The sequence below is a fragment of the Notothenia rossii genome (assembly GCF_949606895.1).
Source record: "Notothenia rossii genome assembly, chromosome: 8".
Taxonomy (NCBI): Eukaryota; Metazoa; Chordata; class Actinopteri; order Perciformes; family Nototheniidae; genus Notothenia; species Notothenia rossii.
Genome location: NC_136906.1, coordinates 64,537,423 through 64,559,964, shown reverse-complemented (window position 1 = coordinate 64,559,964; position 22,542 = coordinate 64,537,423). Strand labels below are relative to the sequence as shown.

Genomic DNA, 22,542 nt, shown 5'->3' with positions numbered 1-22,542 from the left:
TAATTTTTTTAGACGGAGCTCCATGGTGACTTGTGCTATTTTTAGAACATGCTCGCGGGCGACCAATTTCCCACCTGCGAGCGACTTAGTGCCCGCGGGCACGGCGTTGGCTACCCCTGAGTTAGACCATAGTAGCTTACGCTACTCCTACAATATGAGGTTCTGACCTTTGCTGGTAGAACATTTCAGGGTGTGGACCTCTTTGAATTATAATTGAAAACTCTTGAATTATTGTTTAAATAATTTAACATTGTGACATTTAAAAGGGCAGTAGTATTTCACTGGGAATGAGTTACTTAAACTTACATTGAAATGTCATGATTTAAAGCATATAAAAGTGCTGCAAGATCAAACAATGTGTTGGAAAACACAGAAGTAACGAATGTATTACATTGATTGTTAGTAATCATATAATTGTGCACATTGACAAATCCCGTTTTGATCGCTGATGGTGATTATGACACTTTTATTTTGAAATTTCCGCTCAGATCTTCGTTCTTCGCTTCCTGTGAAGGCATAGACTGTTCTACATTTAAGAGATTCTGCTGGATTTTAGATAAGAAGACATATTTTGGGACTACGTTCGTGATTTTAACAAGGAAGGATAAAGTCTCCGAGAGTGTTCAGCCTACCTTTGGTACGTGTACTAACATTTGTTTCGCTGTTATTCGATCATGGCGGTTCGGTTGTGATTAACGTCGTCACAATGAAAGCATGGCGGCTGGAACTTTCTTCTTCTAGTCTGACGTGTTGGCCACACTTTGGTTGAGATTGTATCGTGTATGAGGTCATTTAAACAATGAAAGTCGAAAATGTCAGTCGTGTGTTCTTCGTCGAACCTATTTAAGTTTTATCTGCTTTGTCGCTGTACAGAAGTAGGTTTTTTGTAACGTCAAAGGTTGGCATTGTGATGACAAAAAGCTTCATAGCTATCACCATTGGTGTAAACAGTAAACCTATATGCAGTAGTAATACACTTAGTTCTAAAGTACTGAACTTAAGTACTTCTACTCCAGTTTAATTCAGAGGTAAATATCGTACTTTTGCAGATGTAGATTCATGATAAAAACTAGAACTTCAGTTGCAGCACCAGGATTACATTAATTTGCTGGACAGCAGTAAATTAAGTAAATACATCGCCAAAAATGCAATTCCTGCTGAAAATGATTGGGAATGCTGTAAACTGTGTACATTTGTTGCTGAAAAAGCTGAATATTGTATTAGTTGAATGGTCTCTGTAGCTGCTTTTAGCTACACCAATGATTAGGAATGCTGTAAACCAAGTAGGTGTGTTGCTGAATTTAGCGGAGAAATGCAGAAAAGTGAAATGATTTGAATCAAAATTGTTACAGCTCAAATGGATTGCAATGGAAGAGTAGGGAAAATAGTGAAGAAGCTTAATATTTAAAAGAAAAGGTTTAAAAAAAGGTATAAACAACAACATGTATAGCCTCAATGTCCTGAAATAGCTGAATAGTATAAAAGTTGAATGGTTTATAGCTGAAAGTAGGCTGAAGGCAGGGACGTGCACAGACATTTGGAGGGGCTATTGCTCTAAACTGGAAAAAGGGCCTCCCCGCCAAATTATTATTACATTAACTAATTTGAACAGTAATTCACATCATCATCTCATAACAAAATAAGCTAAGGCAACTACTTGCATTTGGTGACTTGATTTTTTGAATGAAAACCAGGGACATTTTTTGTTTTGCGGTCCATATCTCATTAGAATATCTAATGTTAGTAACTATTAAAGAAAAAATGGGGACAATTCAATGTAGTTTGACCATTGTAACTGCATATATATATATATATATATATATATATATATATATATATATAATATATATATATACAGGGCTCGACATTAAGGACTGCCCGATGGCCCGGGGCCATCTAGTATTTAGCTCGGGCAATGAAGCCTTGCCTGCTGGTGGCCCTATCGGGCAATCTATTATGCCAGTTTCATGCAGCTCGCGGATCCAGTAATGAGTAACCCGACAGTAAAACTAAACATATCTATAACTAGTTACGGTAGTTTGAGAGGTAATTAAAATAGCTACGTGTGATATTCTAACCTGAAGTGTGTGTTTTGTCCGCTCACCGCTGCATGTGATCATGCAGCGCTGCGTGTCGACTCGTCGTCAACAGCAGCTGACTCTCTCTCCCGTCAGATTAGACTTCACTCGCGTTTATGTCACTACCGATCAGATCCAGCTAGTTCTAGCTAATGATATGACTACCTGCTTATTAAAAGACACCTCAACAATAAGTGTCGCTATGCAACTGGGTGAGGCCACAAAGTATAGCGCAGCATTATCCATTTGTTTACATGCCCACCGGAACCCCGGGGCATTAGCAACAGATCAACGCACAATCAACCCATACAGGACATCTCTTTCTCCACATTAAGTGTTAGACATTAGAATTGACTATTCTTGTCTGTCACATACTCTTCTTGTCTGTCACATAAGTGGTGCAACTGAAGCGGTATTGCGCTAAAGGGAAATTATTTTGACCAAAGAGATTTAGATTTGCCGGCTAACGGGAACTCTGACGTCGCCATTTTGTGTGCTTCGCGGATGCGCTCGGCTCCTCTCGACTGCCGCTCGGGTCTTCTCGGTCAGCTTCCGGATGAGGAGGCATTCGTTCGACCAACTTACAGTAGATAACATTACAAACATTTTTAACAGGGGCCATAATAGTGTAAATAATGTTTGTTTTGGCAGTTACAACTGAATGTAATGTATTCTACTTTTTTACATCTGGGAAGGCATTTGCCTTCATCAGATGGAAAGTTTCTTGACCAACAACTTAAGTATTTCTTATAGCTATGCAGGGCATGCAAGCGAGCAAACACAAACAAAAACAAACAAACAAGTGAAATGAAGAATAAAATTGAAAGTGTACAATATAATATTGTGGTGGTTCCTCTTATAATTCAGTCTAGAGAATGCACCAGACAGCATCTACAGTAAGACTTGCAAACATCTTTTATTTTCTAGGGCACATGTGTCAATAACAAGGCCCGTGGGCCAAACATGGCCCTCTGCAATATTGAATCTGGCCCTCCTGTCAATCCTGGTCATCAATTTAATGTGGCCCGCGAGCTTGTGTCTGTGACAATGCAACGCTGAAACACAAGAGGGCGCTGTCGCACGTCTCACTACGTCAGTAACGGCCGAGTAACCTTCTCTGAAGGTACGCTTTGCAAAGGAGATTGAAAGCTAGCATAAACAAACGATGGCGAAAAAACAAAAAGTAGACAAAGATTATCGACATTTTTTCAGGAGAGGTGGGAAGCTGAATACCTGTTTTGTGAATTAAAACAAAAGCCAGTGTGTCTCGTATGTCAAGAGTCGCTGGCAGTGTTCAAAGAGTATAACATCCGCAGACACTTCGAAACGAAAAATGGCGAGCAATATGCTAACATGTCCATGGAGCAGCGGCTGCAGAAAGCCAAAGACTTGAAACGCAACCTTCAACATCAGCAAAGCATGTTCACCCGCATCAGTAGTGAAAGTGAGGCTGCTACCAAGGCAAGTTTTATTATTGCAGAGGAAATCGCAAAGGCTAGCAAGCCGTTTAGCGAGGGAGAGTTTATTAAAGACTGCCTTGAAAAAGTGTGCAGCGTTGTATGCCCTGACAAGAAGCAGGCATTTTCAAACATCAGCCTGTCCCGTAATACTGTGGCTAGTCGCGTTGATGAACTGGCCTCCGATGTAGAGAGCCAGCTAAAAACAAAAGCCAAGGACTTTATTTCATACTCACTAGCTGTAGATGAGAGTACAGACAGGACGGACACAGCCCAGCTGTCCATATTCATCCGCGGGGTTGACAGTCAGCTGTCCGTCACTGAGGAACTTTTAAACGTGAAACCGATTCACGGGACAACAACGGGAAAGGATATTTTCACCCAAGTGGAGCAGAGCGTGAACAAGATGGAGCTACCCTGGAGTAAACTTGTTGGACTGACAACGGATGGTGCACCGGCGATGTTCGGGGAAGTTCGGGGTTTGGTCGGTTTGACCCGAAAGGCGATGGGGGACACAGGAGAAAACTTGGTAGTTTACCACTGCATCATCCACCAAGAAGCCCTCTGCGGTAAGGTGTTGGGCATGGAACATGTCATGACTGTTGTGACTAAAACTGTGAACTTTATTCGTGCACGGGGCTTGAATCATCGGCAGTTTAGGGCTCTTTTAGAGGAGGAGAACTCCGTGCAAGAGGATCTGCCCTATCACACAGAGGTGCGCTGGTTGAGTCGGGGGAAAGTGCTGAGGAGGTTTTACGACACCCGCACTGAGATCGCTCGTTTCATGGAAAGCAAACAGAGGCCCGTCCCCGAGCTTGAGGATGAAAAGTGGCTGGGCGACTTGGCGTTTATGTGTGACATTACTGAGCACCTCAATTCACTGAATGTGAAACTCCAGGGAAGAAAGCAGCTGATCACAGAGATGCGGGACTCCGTGAAGGCATTTGAACTGAAACTGCGTCTGTGGGAGGGGCAGATGCGTAGAGGTAATTTGACCCACTTTCCTACCTGTCAAACAATAAGCGCCACCGTCACCATTCCACTCCCGACCCAAGTGTATGCTGACAAACTGAACACACTCAAAGAGGAATTCAGCAGGAGGTTTGCTGATTTTGAATCACAGAAATTCAACATTGACCTGTTCGCAAATCCTTTTGCAATTGATGTCGACACTGCCCCTGAGCACCTGCAATTGGAACTCCTTGAACTGCAATGTAACAGCGCTCTGAAGACCCAGTACCAGTCAGTCGGGGCTGCTGAGTTTGCACCTCTCCTCCCTGAATCTGTGCCAGAGTTGCGTCTTCATGCTGCACACATCATGTCCATGTTCGGGAGCACTTACTCGTGCGAACAGATGTTCTCTATAATGAACTTGAATAAGACATCCCACAGATCCCGGATCACTGATCAGCATCTGACGTCGGTATTGAAAGTGGCCACAGCAAAGGACATTAAGCCTAGAATAGATGAGATCATCTGTAAGAAAAGGTGCAGAGTGTCTGGTAAAAGTTAAACTACAATGCATTTCAGATAGGCCTTGTTGCACTGACTATTTTGTGTTATCACAGAAAACATTTGTTGTGTTGAAAGATACAGTAGTAGTCCTAATGGTTTTGTTTAATTGTGAACTATTTTGTTATAAACTGAACCTACTGTAGGCTAGACTGCTAATGTAGTTTGTTTAATTGTGCACTTCTCTTTTTTTAAAAATTATTATTATCTTTAAAAACAGCATTGGTTTTGCACTTGATGCTATTGACAGCACTTTCATCTTATTTTGCTGATATAAAGAATTATCCACAAATATGAAGGGAGAACACACTATTTTTATTTTATTTAATCCACCTGCTAGCCTAGTTCTAAACATATTTGTTATGGTCCTGTCATCCATGTGCCCTCTCCTGGCAGGTTCTCGCCAGTCATGTGTTTGGTTTGATTGTGAATAAACACGCCAGTTTGGCTGCATTGACGTTATCTCTGAGTCATATATATGAGTTGTAACCATAACAAGAATCACTGTAATGAATGTCATGGCCCCTGATTTTATTCACAACCGTCAGAATGGCCCTCAGTAAGTTTGAATTTGACACCCCTGTTCTAGGGGGAGGCCCCCCAAACCCTTCGTGCCATTTCGTCCGCGCAAATGTTTCAGGGCAATCTCTATTGGGCTCAGGGCCATCTGTAAATTAGCTTAGATGGCCCACAGGGCCATCTCCCAAAATCCTTAATGTCATGCACTGATATATATATATATATACAGGACTGTCTCAGAAAATTAGAATATTGTGATAAAGTTCTTTATTTTCTGTAATGCAATTAAAAAAACAAAAATGTCATACATTCTGGATTCATTACAAATCAACTGAAATATTGCAAGCCTTTTATTATTTTAATATTGCTGATTATGGCATACAGCTTAAGAAAACTCAAATATCCTATCTCTAAATATTAGAATATCATGAAAAAGTATACTAGTAGGGTGTTCAACGAATCACTTGAATCGTCTAATTAACTCGAAACACCTGCAAGGGTTTCCTGAGCCTTGGAAAACACTCAGCTTGGTTCAGTAAACTAAATCACAAGTATGGGGAAGACTGCTGATCTGACTGCTGTCCAGAGGACCGTCATTGACACCCTCCATCAGGAGGGTAAGACACAAAAAGAAATTTCTCAAAGAGCAAGCTGTTCACAGAGTGCAGTTTCAAAGCACATCCACAAAAAGTCTGTTGGAAGGGGGAAATGTGGCAGGAAACGCTGCACAACCAAGAGAGATGACCGCAGCCTTAACAGCATTGTGAAGAAGAGTCGCTTCCAGAATTTGGGGGAGCTTCAAAGACAGTGGACTGAAGCTGGAGTCCAGGTATCAAAAGTCACTGTTCACAGACGTGTCCGGGAAATGGGCTACAATAGCCGTATTCCCATGGTCAAGCCACTTCTGAACTCAAGACAACGGAAGAGGCGTCTGACTTGGGCTAAGGAAAAGAAGCACTGGACAGTTGCACAGTGGTCCAAAGTCCTCTTTTCAGACGAAAGCAAGTTTTGTATTTCATTTGGAAGTCAAGGCGCCAGAGTCTGGAGAAAGGCTGGAGAGGAGCAAAATCCAAGTTGCTTGAAATCCAGTGTGAAGTTCCCACAGTCAGCGATGGTTTGGGGAGCCATGTCAGCTGCTGGTGTTGGTCCACTGTGTTTCATCAAGCCCAGAGTAAATGCAGCTGTGTACCAAGAGATTTTAGAGCACTACATGCTTCCGTCTGCTGAAAAGCTCTATGGAGATGAGGAATTCATTTTCCAGCATGATCTGGCACCTGCCCACAGTGCCAAAACCACCAGTAACTGGTGTACTGACCATGGCATTACTGTCCTCGATTGGCCTGCAAATTTCCCTGACCTGAACCCCATAGAGAATATGTGGGGTATTGTGAAGAAGAAGCTGAAAGACACCAGACCCAACAATGCTAATGAGCTAAAGGCCGCTATTGAAGCATCCTGGGCATCCATAACACCTCAGCAATGCCACAGGCTGATTGCCTCCATGCCACGCCACATTGATGCAGTAATCCGTGCAAAAGGATTCCCAACCAAGTACTGAGTGCATTAATGGACATTTTCAAATGTTTGATTGTGTTTTGCTGTTATAAATCTTTTTTTTTTACTTGGTCTGAGGAACTATTCTAATTTTTTGAGATAGGATTTTTGAGTTTTCTTAAGCTGTATGCCATAATCAGCAATATTAAAATAATAAAAGGCTTGCAATATTTCAGTTGATTTGTAATGAATCCAGAATGTATGACATTTTTGTTTTTTTAATTGCATTACAGAAAATAAAGAACTTTATCACAATATTCTAATTTTCTGAGACAGTCCTGTATATATATATATATATATATATATATATATATATATATATATATATATATATATATATATATATACAATGGAATTATGATCAGTGGAAATGGTCATGACATGGGGCCTTTAACTAGGTAAGATATGAATGAACAACAAAATTAAATAGGCCTAAGTTACATTTATTTGTTATTGGCTATGGTAGGTTATTGGTTATGTTCACATACTTATTTGATTATTAAAATGTAAACCGATCTTTTTCATATGGCTGCCTTTACACGGGAACGTTTGCGTTCACGCACCGTATGCGTTTTCCAAAAAGTGTTCCGTTCACACGTAGGCCTGTCGCGATAATCGATAAATTGACTTATCGTACGATAAATAAAAATGGACTCGATAACTTTGATGAGCTCGATAAATTGCCGTTTACATAAGGATGTGACCACCATTTTAGCTAGGAGCGCTGTGGCTGCCGGCCACGTGCGCTATGAGGGGTGGGGCTGACACACAGCCAGGTCAGGACCAGGACACTCTGCGTGCACGTGCAGCAGCGTAGCAGCCAAAATAATAATATAGCGACAAGCGGGAGACAACGTGTGACTTACTCGCGGGGAATTTAAAGTAAAATTGAATTGGTTACAAAACCTAACTACACATCTCGATTCTCCGGTGTGGCAGTATTTTGGATTCAAGCCAAATCAACGAGGCCAACCTACGGATTTGAATGAGCCGGGCAGTGTGTCGCATTTGTTTAAAAAAGGTAGCGACAAAAGCAGGCGATACCACGCATTTTAAACTACACTTAAAACACAACCACCCCCATTCCGTTTCCATCTGGGAGCAAACACGGCAGCTGGAGATGGAGAGCCCCCACCTTCCCGACAGTTTACAATCAAAGATGCATTTGCCCGACAATGCAAACCTGTCTACTTGAGCAGAGGCCTGTACTACGAAGCTGGTTCAACCTAACCTGGATATGTTTGAGTTAGCCGGTTGGCCTAATCCAAAACATACGCGCTCTCGCTAAACGGTACTACGACGCGGGTTATTAAGTGGATCCCCCAAGCCAGCCGTGTCCTATCTAGTTAGGTGCGCGTTCACATGAAAGGGGTGGTATTTGGAGCATTCGACCAATCACTAACATGGAGAAGCGTACTGACAGCGCAGCGCGTCATACTTCCTGAATGAAAAGTCAACTATAATATTAGACATATGAAGAAGTTAAACTTTAAACATCCATGACTTAAACACTTTATCCAGGATAAAAGCCACATAGTTGCACCTGAAAGGTGAATACAGCTGGTAAAAGAAAAAAGTGTTTGAATGCGTACATTAACAGGTTTATGATATCACTACCCCGTCTAAGACACGAGTGGATCTGACTTTAATTACATTTGTCTCGAGTGTTTTGTCAACTTAATGTGTTGCTTAAAATAATACTTCTGCATAGTGTGACACTGTGAGTGTTGCACGGCCAGATACGGCTCAGCTGACTCAGATAAGGAAATATATGATACATTATGATGTGATATGCCGCGGACTGTACTTAATGTTACTCTGATCCGGTTACTTATGTTGTGGCAGATATTTAAGTAAACTTTCTTAACGCCAATGTTATAATAGTCAGATTGCTCTGAAGATGGAAGGTGATATTCTATTAATGTTCACGTTCACACAGTCGGTGATTTTTGCCGGCCGTCTTTCCTGCAACGGCAGCTTTTCTGTATTTCCTTTCTCCTGAAATATGACTTGATCGCTTTAAACTCCGCACACTGAGCTCTGATTAGTCAGCAGGCAGTGCTTTCACTGAGTTGAGCTCTTAGCCTTCAACCTAACCTGGTCCCGACCAGGGGGTATACTACGAAGCAGGATTTTCGTTTAGCAAGATAACTTCTGGGATTTCCGGTACTACGAAGCTGGTTCACTTTTTAGCGGGCTAGATCTCCATGGTGACTTATCCTGGAACCTAGTCTGTGCTCCGAAGCAGGATAGGTTCCAGGATAAGAGTAAAGTATGTGTATTCAGCAGTATTCACTTTCTCCACTAAACGGCTCGCTGCAGCTCCCTCCCCCCCTCCCTGTGAGCCCAGTGTGCTCTGATTGGTCGGTACGTTGTGAATCGCGCTGAGCTCCGTGGAGCTGTGATTTCCTTGTTTAGCGATACACAGCCAAACACAGCCAAACTCAACCTGAACACACACAAAGTCACAGCCGAAATAAAAACAATAAGTGTGGCTTGATATGGAGTAAGAAAAAGGTTTATAGGTTGATAAACGCTGTGAGAATGGGTCTGCAGAGAGAATTTCGCCGCGATCCCAACTGTCTGTTATCAGCCTGCAGCAGGGAGCAGAAATCAGCAGAGCTGCCTGCACTGAGTGTGTGTGTGGACTGGTCAATTTGGACCAATCAGCGGGGGCTTAACGTAACGGCTCCAGGGATTGGCCCATTTAGTTCCGGGTACGTGCTTACGTACTCGGAAGAATCAAATGGAAGATGACGTCTCACCAACGAGGCGTTTTAGGGAGGTATTTTCTGTGTCAGAGTTTTACTCACTACAGGGTGTAATTTAAGGGTTTTGACTCTGCACACCGTTTACATGCAGAAAAACCTTCATAACACACAAGGGAACGGGTAATAACCGGAAAAGCATGACATGGGACCTCTCTAGGAATTAAAACCAAGTCTAATGATTTGTCATTGAGTGAGGTATAGTGATTAATATCCTTCTCACTTAACTTTGACCAATTCAGCCTCCCTGTGTGTGTATGTTTTATTGTCATCAACAGATAGCACCGGAATATTTTCAACATTTAGGGTCAATACAAAAGGAATATGATCTGTAGTAGCCAACTCATAACAAATGTCAATGTTGTCCAGAGAAGCATGTGCATCAGCTGTGCATATACAGTGATCTAGCCATGACATAGTATGCCATGCTTCACTAATATATGTAAAGCTTTTCTCAGGTAGAAGAGATTTACTTGACAGTATGAGATTATTATCATTACAAAAATGCAGTAAACATTTGCCTAACAGAGATTTATCATCCGAAATGTCAGCATTCAAGTCCCCCACTACATACACACAGGTTGTGGCATTATCCTTAATGAATGCGTTAACAAATGCCATTCTATTGCGATATTCATCTTCATTTTCATATGATTCATAAGGTGTGTAAATATTTACGATAATAAATGAACTATTTTCATACTTGATCTCTATACCAATGGCCCAGTCGACGTCCAATCTTACCACTGTAACCAAAGGATCATATTTACTGTTCCAGAGAATCGCCACACCACCAGGTATCCTGCCATGGGCAATTTTATCACAGAGATCAGTAGTTGACTCTCCAACTCCATGAAAATTAGCATGTAGTGTATTCAGCCTTTCCAGATCTTGCTTAGGTAACCATGTCTCTTGTAAGCACAAAATATCACATTCCTCCAACAGTTTATCAACAACCAGCCGCCTCGCTTTATCACCAGCACTGTGCCCCACACGTAGGCCACGCGTGTTATATGACACCACCCGCATCCTATTATTTATGTATTATAGTCATTTACATCAGCAGATGCATGATTCCCGTGTTGTACAGTAGCGACCACATTGTTTGTAGTAGTGCTATCCCCCACAAGCACCCCACTAGCGGGCCGTCTTGGCTCATAATAGCGTCGGACATAGGTGCCAGCTGGCCACAGCTCTGGGTCATACATTTCTGCCACTTCCTTGCATTCGGCATTCGGCCGACTCGATCTTCCGACAAGTAACTTCTCGGCCAAGTTTCTCACTCAGATACTCAGTTAGCATGTTAGCTTCCAGTTGAGGGGCAAACTTAGCGGCAAACACACTCACCATCTTTGTGTTCACAACTTGTACGTTAGAACTCACTGGGCCAGTTCCAACTATACCCGTTTTCTTCCTCTCCCATTTCAGTGGCGCTTGCATTCCCCGTTGTCTTGCTGCTGGCTTATGCTCAGGTGTCACCTTGCTTCTGTGTCCTTCTTTCACAACACGGGACCACAAAGGAGACTTTGGTGGCTGTGGTGTAGACACGGATCCCACAGAGCTGCTGGAGCCTCCTCCAGCCACTGTTACCTCCTGGTCAGCAAACACAGCTGCTGGCCGCGCTTGATTGCATGGCCTCACAAACCCCGCCCCTGGGACCATGCAGGTAGATCCACAGGGCTTCTCAATTGTGGACACCCGGTCATCGATGGCCATGATCGTCACCCGCAGACCCTCGCAGGCATCAGTTTGAGCTTCGAGCGTTTTTTCCACACAGCACATGTCCTTATTAAAGCTTTTCCAACCGCCCCAGCAATGCTGAGACATCAATGTGGTCGTAAGAAACTGGTGGGAGGTCATCCAGATAGTGGGAGACGAATCTTGGTATATTCTCCCCACATTCATTTAGCACCTTCAAGCACGATTTTATATTGTTAGTGTCTTTCTGTGCTCCTTTGTGTGTAACACAGCGCTGCGTCGTTTGAGGACACAGCTCAAACAGTATCTTCTTCGAGGCTTCGATCCACTGAGAGTTGAAATTGTTTGAGGCCAATAAAACAATGTCATCATGATTCAGAGTTTTCATTTTGATGACAAGGAAGTTCAAAAGTTCCTCTTCCACAATCACCTTATTATCAGTTGTTCGGTAAACTTGTGATTTAGTACGACCGGAGAAGCTGGCACCCCCACGCCAAGCTGCTGCCGCTGCTGCTGCCGCCATCAAACCGTATCTTTATCTTTATACCTAGCGTTGTAGGACAGTTTAACGAGAGCGGCTTTGTTTTGGATTAAGTCAACCGGATAACTCAAAACATATCCAGGGTAGGTTGAACTAGATTCGTAGTATACCCCCCTGGTTAGCCACACAGCATAAGTTACCATGGAGATCTAGCCTGCTAAAAAGAGAACCAGCTTCTTAGGATCGGAAAACCCAAGTTTTCCCTGAAGTTAGCCGGCTAAAAAAAAATCCTGCTTCGTAGTATACCCCCCAGGTCTCCCTTGAAAAAGAGATCAATGATCTCAAGGGATGCACCTGAATAAATAAAGGCTTGAAATGAAATGAATGATGGAGTTCCTTGCTCGAAAACTTTGAAAAACCGAGGTGGATATGGCCTGTTGAGGCATCTGGGTCTTTGTATGGACAGTGGACTGTACACTTGACTGTTGTTTTAAGGAGTTTTTTTTTGCTTGTGAGACAATGTGTGCTCTTATTTATTTATTTATTTATTTATATATATATATTTAATTTATTGTTTTGGTTTCTGTGTGTGATTTAATTAATTTATTATAATTTAATGAATTTGTTTTATTTATTATATATCATTTATATATTTTAATATTATTTCACATTTCATTTGCAATAATGAAATCTTCAATAAAAAGTTCTGCTTGGAAGGATGTACTTGAACTATTATTATATATTATCATTATGTCTAAAATGGTCTTACAACAGTGCCGACAATATTATCGTTTATCGCAATAATTTCCAGGAAAATGTATCCTCCAACAAAATGTATTATCGTGACAGGCCTATTCACACGCATTAAATTCATTTAACGTGTCCGTTCACACGAGACTGCTGGAAACGCTGTGGTACATATGCCAGGCCTGTAAGTGGCGCTGCTGCCACCACAGAATACACCAAAAGCAGCGAAGAAGACCCCGCCCCCGGAGCATTGTTGCCATGGTTGCCCTTCTGTTTATTCTCCGCGGTGGACAGCGTGTGGAGTCCACCGGTGTTTTTCATCTACTGGTGGACGGATTAGTCCAGCAGATGAGCAACCATTCTCTGGCTGGGGGGTGGGCGCCAGCTAAAATCTCGCCTAGGGAATCAAATTGGCTAGAACCGGCCCTGAATCTGCATAATGAGTGTTTTTACTTTTGATACTTTAAATATATTTAGATGCCGAAACGTGTTGTTCTTTTACTTGAGTAACATTTTGCAATACAGGACATTGACTTGTAGAAGTATTCTTACACTTTGGTATTTCTACTTTTTCTTAGGAAAAAGATCTGAGTACTTCTTCCACCTCTGCCTGCATGCAAGATTTTCTAAGTATTATAATGTTTTGATTTTAATAAGTACTTTAACTTGGAGTACTTTTGGGTATATGTTGTTGCCTATACTTTAGTTATTTACATTTTGAATTCAGGGTTCCAACTTGTAACAGAGTGTTTCTAAATTGTAATTGTACAACCTTTACAAAATAAATAATTATGAATACTTCCGTCACCACTCTTAAACATGTTTTTAAATGTTTTTTTCCTCCTAGGTAGCACTGTACCAGAAGACTCTCGTTGCTGTCTGGAAGATGACCACATAGGAAGCAGACATTCAGTGTGGCCTAGAAAACTTGGAAGAGCTTTTATTCAAGATGAATGTCTTACAAGGTATGTAGCAAGATGAAATCTATATAAATTTGCTGCAAGTAGAATTGTGTTTTTTGAAAAGTTGGTATTAATTTAGTGTACAAGAAAATGTCCCTCATAGTCAAAACATGTATGGTAGTAGAATAAATTTAATTAAAATATGACATACTATTAACATATCTGCAATATGTCCAAAATATTCAAATTTTAAATGAGCTGCACAGTTATAAGATGAATCAAAAATACATTAGCCACTAAACATGCTGCTTGGCAAATCACTTTTATCTAAAGAAATCAAATTAAATAAATGGTTATTATGTCAAAGATATTGCCTAATGCCTATCACAAGTAACCAGAGTACTTTGAGAAACTAAGGGTCTAAGTGTCAGATATCTGGTATTTTAGTCTGATAAATATTATATAATTAATACATTGGTTAAAAAATAGTGTGATTCATTTGTGTATCATTTCATTCTTTTTTCTAACTAAATACAGGAAAAGAAAACATACAAGGCAAAGAAGAACAGTAGGTGAATTCACCGCAGATGGAAAACGGGGAAAACTGCTGTCTGAAGAACAACAAAAAAAGATGGATGCCAACAAAGTATGGCAGTGGCGCATTATGTGTGTAAACAACAATTCAAGACATCCAGAACCTTTCCATTGCAGCAATAGGATTGGATTGGATTTTAATGTAGCATCCAACAACCATAAAAAACTGGATATAGGTTTAGTGACAAATGGGGTCATACTTGAGGTCTGTGACTTTGCTAAAACAGTAAACAAGAGTAAAAGGCATTTTTTCACAAACATTTTAGAAAACAATTTCGATCTCGATTTGGAAAATGATCAACAGCGGATTGATTTTACTTCTCGAATTATGCACAAAGTTAAAAACTTGATTAGGAAACCTCCTAAAGATAAAAATGAAGTTTTCACTCTCTTTGACACACCATGTAATCCAGAATGCTCGAGCAGCAATGAACCAAACATGGCATCCACGAAGCATAAGACTGAAAGTATCCTGGTGGAGACGGATGACACTGATGATTGGGAACATGAAGATGAATTACAATGTTCACACGCAACATCCAAAGATTGCATTAAGGCAGAAAGTCTCTTGGAAGAGATGGATAGGGCACAAAGTGATGACAGTGCCTATGAAGATGAATTCAAGTTTTCAGAAGCACAGTCAGCAGAGAAACAAAAAGATGATGATTTTTCCAAGTTGTTTCCTTTTTGTGAGAAAATTGGTCTGAACCTTGATTTTGGGTCAAAACAAAGTCTAGAGCCAGGTTTGTTGACAAAGGGCATCATGTTGGAGTTAATTCACTTCACCAGAATGCTCACTGCATCCTACAGCCCTATTGTTCTGGATGTTTTGGAGCACAATTTTGAACTTGATCTAAAAAGTCAACAAGAAAAAAGTCGAGCTTTTTTCAAGATATCGCACTTGCTGAAGAAAAGAACGAGATTTCTCAACATTGGTACCAAAATAAGCCCAGTGTTTAAAACTGAGCCGTTTTCCTTCCAGACAAATCCCTTCAAAAGACACAGAGAAACAGCTCTGTCTGACATGGAAGCTCCGCAATATCAGTTTACGGAAGTGACAAAAAAAAGGCAGTCTGATTTAAAAAGTAAACAGGCAATCAAAAGGCGCAAAAGAGAAATGGAAACAAACACACTCTCTTATAACACTCATTTGTATAGCACTAGAACAGTAGAGGGAGATCATTGTCACACTTGTCCTGTAGGAAAGTCTGATTCGGACTCTGGCAAAAAATGTGACATGGAACAAGAAGTAATGGGAACAGAGGGAAACTGTTCTTATCCCCTGGGATCATCTCAACTAATCTTGGACAAAGCCACAGATTCAGGAAACTCTTGCAAACAGAATCAGTCACAAAACCCCAAAAGTTCTCTGGGCTACGACATTCCTAGAAAACCAGAATCAAACTGTCTTCATGTGCCTTTCCTCAACACCAATTACATTGTATCCACTTTACCAACTGATAACTTAAATGTGATTCCACCACTTGTGACATACAGTCAACATAATGAAGGAGGGCATTGTGGAGTTGAGGAGAAATGTCAGACTCCAATAAATGTTCCAAAAGAGTCAGACGTGGAACAAGAAGCACCTCTCCACACCACAGATGACATTTCATCCAGTTTACCAACTGTAAACTCAAATGCAAATCAAACGAATGAGGGAGGATGTTGTGAAGTTAACGCGCAAACACAAACTTCCAAAAATACACTAAACATAGGTGACTTGAAACAAGAAGAAATGGAAACAGAGAACTCAAATGCAAACCCACCATTTGCAAATCAACCAATTGAAGGATGGCATTGTGAAGTTGAAGAGCAAATACAAACGTCAAGAAATATACTAAACAATGGTGACGTGAAAGAAGAGGAAATGGAAACAGAGAACAACATGTGGAAGTTGCGTGCTAACCGTACAAGAAAAATCCTCTCGACATTCGAGTTTGGTCCATTCCGCAACTCAATGAAATGCCTTGAATTCAATGTTGGATTTAGTTCTAAGAAGAACATCAGTGTTGACAACTTGCGTGACAGTCATCTGCTCGAAGTTGCTAAATTTGCCATAGCAATGAATTCATCCAAGCAGGATTTCATCATGGAGATTCTTGAGCACAACTTTAACTTTGGCCTGCAAAGTGAATACCAGCGGAATATATTCACATTGGAAATTATGAATCGAGTGAGAGAGCTGGAAAATTGTGAACATGCAATTAAATTCTCAAATGAGGTTTTTGAACTTCCTGTTCGTCCTTGTATGGGCAATGTAAAACCTCAACTCTGCAACATAATGAAAATAGAGTGCAAGTTTTCTCCACTGCTCCCACCTCATTCTCAAGCTAACACTTCAGAAGATATTTCACAGAAAAGTTTGGACCTTTATCCTTTCTGCCAGGAAATAGGTCTGAAGCTAAATGTTAACAATCATCTACCAAAAAAACTGGACATCAAAAAACTCAACAATGGATCCATTACTGAAGTGACAAACTTTGCAGAAAAGTTGTGCGGAACATTTGAGCAGACATGTCTTGACATTCTCAGACACAACTTTTCCTTTGATTTTCAAAGTGAAGATCCTGACCTTGCCAGAAATATTCTTGCACGGATTACTTTTCAAGTGGAGAAGCAGAATCTATCAAATTGTGTAATCGGAACGGGCACAAGAAAAGACTCGTCAATAATGGTCAAACTGGATTGCCAGAGTAACCAAAAGGTAGATGCATGTAAAGCTGATTCTCTTCAGACTGTGAAGATAGACCAACAGGTAGGCAGATCTACTGATTTCGGACAGCAAGATGAGCTGAATTTAAAGCTGTGGAAATGTCGGTCTAATCAGATTGAGCAAGTCCTCTCAGTACCTCATGAAGAACATTGCCCACTTTATTCTTTCTCTAGATGCAAGAAGTTAGGAATTGATTTCAATGTAGGATCTGGATTCAAACAAAATCTTGATCTAGAATTGTTGACCAATGGCATCATCGTTGAATTAAACACATTTGGTGCAACACTAATATCAGCACAAAAGCACTTCATCACAGAGATACTGGAGTATAATTGTGATCTTGATTTAAGGAATGAGCTGCATCGCAGTGCCTTCACCCATCAAGTATGGAGAAAAATTAACGCATCACATTTGAAGACGATGGATTATAGCGATTATCGAAAAAAAAAGCTTTTTCAACTGCCTGACTTGATGTGCTTACAAAATCCTACAAAATATTGCCCCAAATGCCTCCAAGAAAGAAGTCATAAGCTTTTTCAGGATGACTCTGACCCTAGTCACATGCATCATCTTCATCCACCAACAATGGCGGACATAATCTCTGGTGACGCAAACTGCACCGAACAAAGGCCTGCAAGGGATCAGTCCTCTACCCTCTCAGGAAGAGAGGAAACGATAATGGACAAATACCCTTCTTGCAAGGAAATTGGTTTTATCCTGTTTGTGGACAAAAACAAACCAACAAATAAATTTGACACAAATGTATTGACAAACGAGATTATTCATGAAGTGGCCAGATTTACCAAAAAACTGTGTGGGACTAAAAATTGCATCATTAAAGATGTCCTTGAACACAACTTCAACATGGGCATGCAGGGGAGACATTTTTCTCCTACGATTCCATATCAAACACTGACGCCAGACTGGTTCAATGAAGTTTATGTTATTCATCAGCATGCCAGCAAACGGGAAACTACTGTCAAAAAAAGAACGTTTCCACTGCAAACAGAGAAAGAAAGAGTAGACGACTACACTTGTCCTATAGGACAGTCTGATCTAGACTCAGAGAAATTCACAGATTCAGGGAACTGTGGCATTCAGGATAACTTGAACAATCCAAGTAATTCTCTAAGCTTAGACATTCCAGGACAATTAAAATCAAGATGTCTTGTTATTCTTGCACCTCTCCACACCACAGATGACATTTCATCCAGTTTACCAACTGTAAACTCAAATGCAAATAAAACGAATGAGGGAGGATGTTGTGAAGTTAACGCGCAAACACAAACTTCCAAAAATACACTAAACATAGGTGACATGAAACGAGAGGAAATGGAAACAGAGAACAACATGTGGAAGTTGCGTGCTAACCGTGCAAGAAAAATCCTCTCAACATTAGAGTTTGGTCCATTCTACTACTCAAAGAAATCAGGTCTTGAATTCCATGTTGGATTTGGTGCAAAGAAGAACATCAGTGTTGACAACTTGCGTGACAACCATCTGCTTGAAGTTGCAACATTTGCCTTAGCAATGAATTCTTCCAAGCAGGATTTCATCATGGAGATTCTTGATCACAACTTTAATTTCGGCTTGCAGAGTGAATACCAGCGAAACATATTCACATTGGAAATTATGAATCGAGCGAGAATGCTGGAAAACTCTAAAGATGCGATCAAATTCTCAAATGAGATTTGTGTACTTCCTATTTTCCCTGGTATGGGCAATGTAAAACCTCAACTCGGCAACACATTGAAAATGGAAGAGTGTGATGTTGCTCCCGGGTTCCCAACTCATTCACAAGCTAAAACGTCAGAACATTTTTCACAGAAGGGTGTGGATCTCTATCCCTTCTGCCAGGAAATAGGTCTGAAGTTAAATGTTAACAATCATCAACCAAATAAAAAACTGGACATCAACAAACTGACAAATGGATCAGTGGCTGAAGTGACAAACTTTGCAGAAAAGTTGTGTGGGACTTTTGAGCAGATTTGTCTTGACATTCTTACACACAACTTCGATTTTCATTTGCAAAGTGGAGATCCTGACCTTGCCAGAAGCATTGTTGCCCGAATTCATGCTACAGTGGAGCAAAGGAATCTAACATGCTATGTGAATCCCTTCAAGAGACCAAAGAACCTAGGAAAAGAACATCTTTGGGGAAAACTGAAATTAAAGAACAACCTTAATACAGATGGATGTAGTGCTGGTTCGTCCAATACTGCTATCACATGCCAAGAAGTAGGCAGTTCTGCGGTTGAACATAAAAATGAACTAGATTTAAAGCTGTGGAAAGTGCGGGAAAATCATATACAGCAAATTCTCTCAACACCTCATACTGAACATTGTCCATTATATTCTTACTCTAGATGCAGGACATTAGGCATTGATTTCAATGTAGGATCTGGAGAAAAACTAAACCTCGACCCAAAATCACTGACAAATGGCATCATGGTTGAATTGAATACGTTTGCCACAGCACTGATATCAGACCAAAAGCACTTCGTCACAGAGATATTGGAATATAATTTTCCTCTTGATTTAAAAAATGAACTGTATCGCGAAGCCTATAAAGAGCAACTATGGACAAACATAAGGAACCAAGTAGTAGGGATGAAAATGCACTCTGTGAATAAGCTTTTTGAACTGCCTGACTTGATATGCCTAAAAAATCCTACAAAATATTGCCCCAAATGCTTTCAAGAAAGAAGTCATAAGACTTGTCAGGATGACTCTGACCCTAGTCACATGCATCATCCACCAACACATACCATGGCGGACGCTGTCTCTGGGGATGCAAACTGCACAGCACCAAAGCCTGAAAAGGTTCAGTCCTCTTCCTTCTCTGCAATAGAGGAGATGATAATGGAATACTTTCCTGCTTGCAAGAACACAGGTTTGAACCTGTTTGTTGACAAAGACCAAGCAAGAGATAAACTTGACACCAATGTACTGACTCGCGAAATTATGTTGGAAGTAGTTGGTTTTGCCAGATCATTGTGTGGAACAAAGGGTGACATCATTGTTGATATCCTTGAACACAACTTTAACATTGACTTGCAGGGGACAAGTCCTGCAAGTTTGTTCTACTCTTTAGCCCCAAAGAAAGTTGGGCCTGACTGGTTTAATGAGGTCTTTGAAATTCCTTTTCAGTCTTCTCAGAGGGAACCTCCAACTTGTAAATCGACTCGGCGAGATCGGATTCAGGATGCTGGATGGAGGGGGGGTTTTGAAAAAAGAAAGCTGACACTGCAAACAAAGAAGGAAAAAGACACAATAACAAGTGATAATCCTTATAAGATACAATACAATAGAAAAAAAAGAAATACGATGCGTTGCAGTCAGGTGATCTGTTATCCCAATTGCACGGAGATAGGTTTGGATTTGGATGTAACAAAATCCGGAGAGAAAGAAAAACTGCACTTGAGGCTATTGACCCAAGCTGTAGTGTGGGAGATAAATAAATATACACAAACAAATAGAGGACACTATTTGCCAAGCACTTGGTATGACATCCTTGACTATAACTTTGATATTAGCTCCCAACATAAAAGAAGCTGGGAGTTTTCAATAGCTGTAATGACCAAAGTCCAAGCCATGCTCAGAGGTTATGACAGATACAGTAAGGTAAACAAGATCTTCGAATTGCCATTTTTATTTGCTTCACAAAGTAATCTAAAGAAGAGCCAAAATAAGCAATGTCGGCTCTTTGGTCGTTTTGTGCGCCAAGTAAAATACCATTCAGGTGTTAGTTGTGTCCATTTTCTCGAAGGCTACAAAACAAAAGATTGGATCCTTCGTGATGGCACAAAGGTACAAAGCGATCCTAGGAAGATTGTCCAAAACAATGGGAACCAAGTGGGTGATGGTTGTGGCAGTCCTCTCCAAGGAAACTTGCAAATCGAAGAGGAAGATTGGCATCCATGTTATGGAAATATAAAACCAGAACCGGACTCAGAGGAAAAATATTGTCCTCTTCATGATGATGTCAAAACGGAGTCAAACCCTGAGGACGTTGCGCATTTTGTCCCAGGTGAACCTACAGGAGCTCTTGGATATACGTTAATGACTGCATTGCCAGATTCTGAAAGACACAAAACAGAGCCAGAAAATGAGAATGTCCAGTACTACATCCTCGGTGCACCACAAGGGTCCGTTACACATCCAAACACAGCTTGTAACTTAAATACAGAATGGGAGTTTGAAAATGTTGAGTATTCAGTCCCAGTGGAAACAGAAGAATCCCAGGAATACTCCATGGTTATAATAGGTCATGGCAATGAGAGCACATTAATCAAAGAAGAGGAAGATAATGTGCCTGTTGACTTATACCATTATGGTGTCAATGAAAGTGCAGCAGGTATCTACCAGGGTTAACATAAATGGTATGTGTGTTTTTCATTACAAATGCCATTAGCTGCCTTATTGTAATGCAAATGTATTAATTGTTGGTGTAGAATGAACTTGATGATCTTGCAGTAATGTCTTAATGTCTTGCTGTAATGTATACTTTAAATATCTCAATGTAAATACAAAGACTCAAAGTGTCCACAAATAGTTATGTATGATTAAACTGTTTAAATGCATAGGGCTATTAAATATTATATGTTGAAGCATGAACAATTGTTCTTTTTCTTTTTTTGGCCAGTGGCCCACTTTTTGTAATTTCCAAATGTGTAAAAATGTGAACTTGGATATCCTGACGCTTCGCTTTACTTGGCGGAAAGAAGATTATTGTGCTTTTATTCTTAAACATTCCAGCCTTGTTTTCCTTCATTTGGGCATTTTGTTCATATGTCCATATTTCTTGTTTCTATTTTTATGTTTTCTCTATTTTTCAAAAATATTTGATGAGTGACATTTTCATGATTTTGTATAATTACTTTTTCAGTGGTGGTGTAAATTGGTGAAGATAAGTGTTAGTACTTAATAAATCTGCTAATACAAAAACAATGTAGAAAGTAAAAAAATACCTGTATCTTGATGGATTAGTTATTTTTTTCATTTTGATTTCACCACACATGTTTGATATAAAGAATGTTCATGTATCCTGTCTACTTCTTTGTTCTTTTCAAATCCAATGAACATGTATATAGGATAGGTTTATGACTTATTTGCCTAGTGTCAATTTATCTGATCTTTCATATTGGAGCATCACTGCTTTTAAGAGTATTTAACACACAATATCTTATTTTAAATAATATAATATCCTGTACTCAAGCAATACAAGTTTTAGGTTGTGTGAGGTTATGACAGTTAACTTGTTGATGTAATACATAAAATAGGCTGAAGCTGGTGCCCTACACCAGCAGCATTCTTTTTATTTCCTTTAGGGGCAGCAAAGGCCTTCCACACTCTACACAGCTTATAAACCAGAAAGATGCTACTAACTACAGATATCTGCATCTCATTCCATTGGATTCACTCATCACATAGGCCAAATGGGGAAAAAAAGGAAATTATGGAAAAGGGTCCGTTTACAACATATTGCACAACTTTAGCCAAAGCTATTTTAAAAC

At 40.4% G+C, this 22,542-nt stretch overlaps 1 long non-coding RNA gene across 2 annotated transcripts; it reads left to right on the top strand.

Moving 5' to 3' along the window:
• Nucleotides 1-500: 500 nt before the first annotated feature.
• On the top strand, nucleotides 501-22,121 carry LOC307017123. Of its 2 annotated transcripts, none has more exons than XR_013802027.1 (3): nucleotides 501-637; nucleotides 13,662-13,779; nucleotides 14,254-22,121. It is a non-coding gene; the product is annotated as an uncharacterized lncRNA (long non-coding RNA). The 2 variants fall into 2 exon arrangements; XR_013802028.1 differs by lacking the exon at nucleotides 501-637 and adding an exon at nucleotides 13,410-13,444.
• The last annotated feature ends 421 nt before the right edge of the window (nucleotides 22,122-22,542 follow it).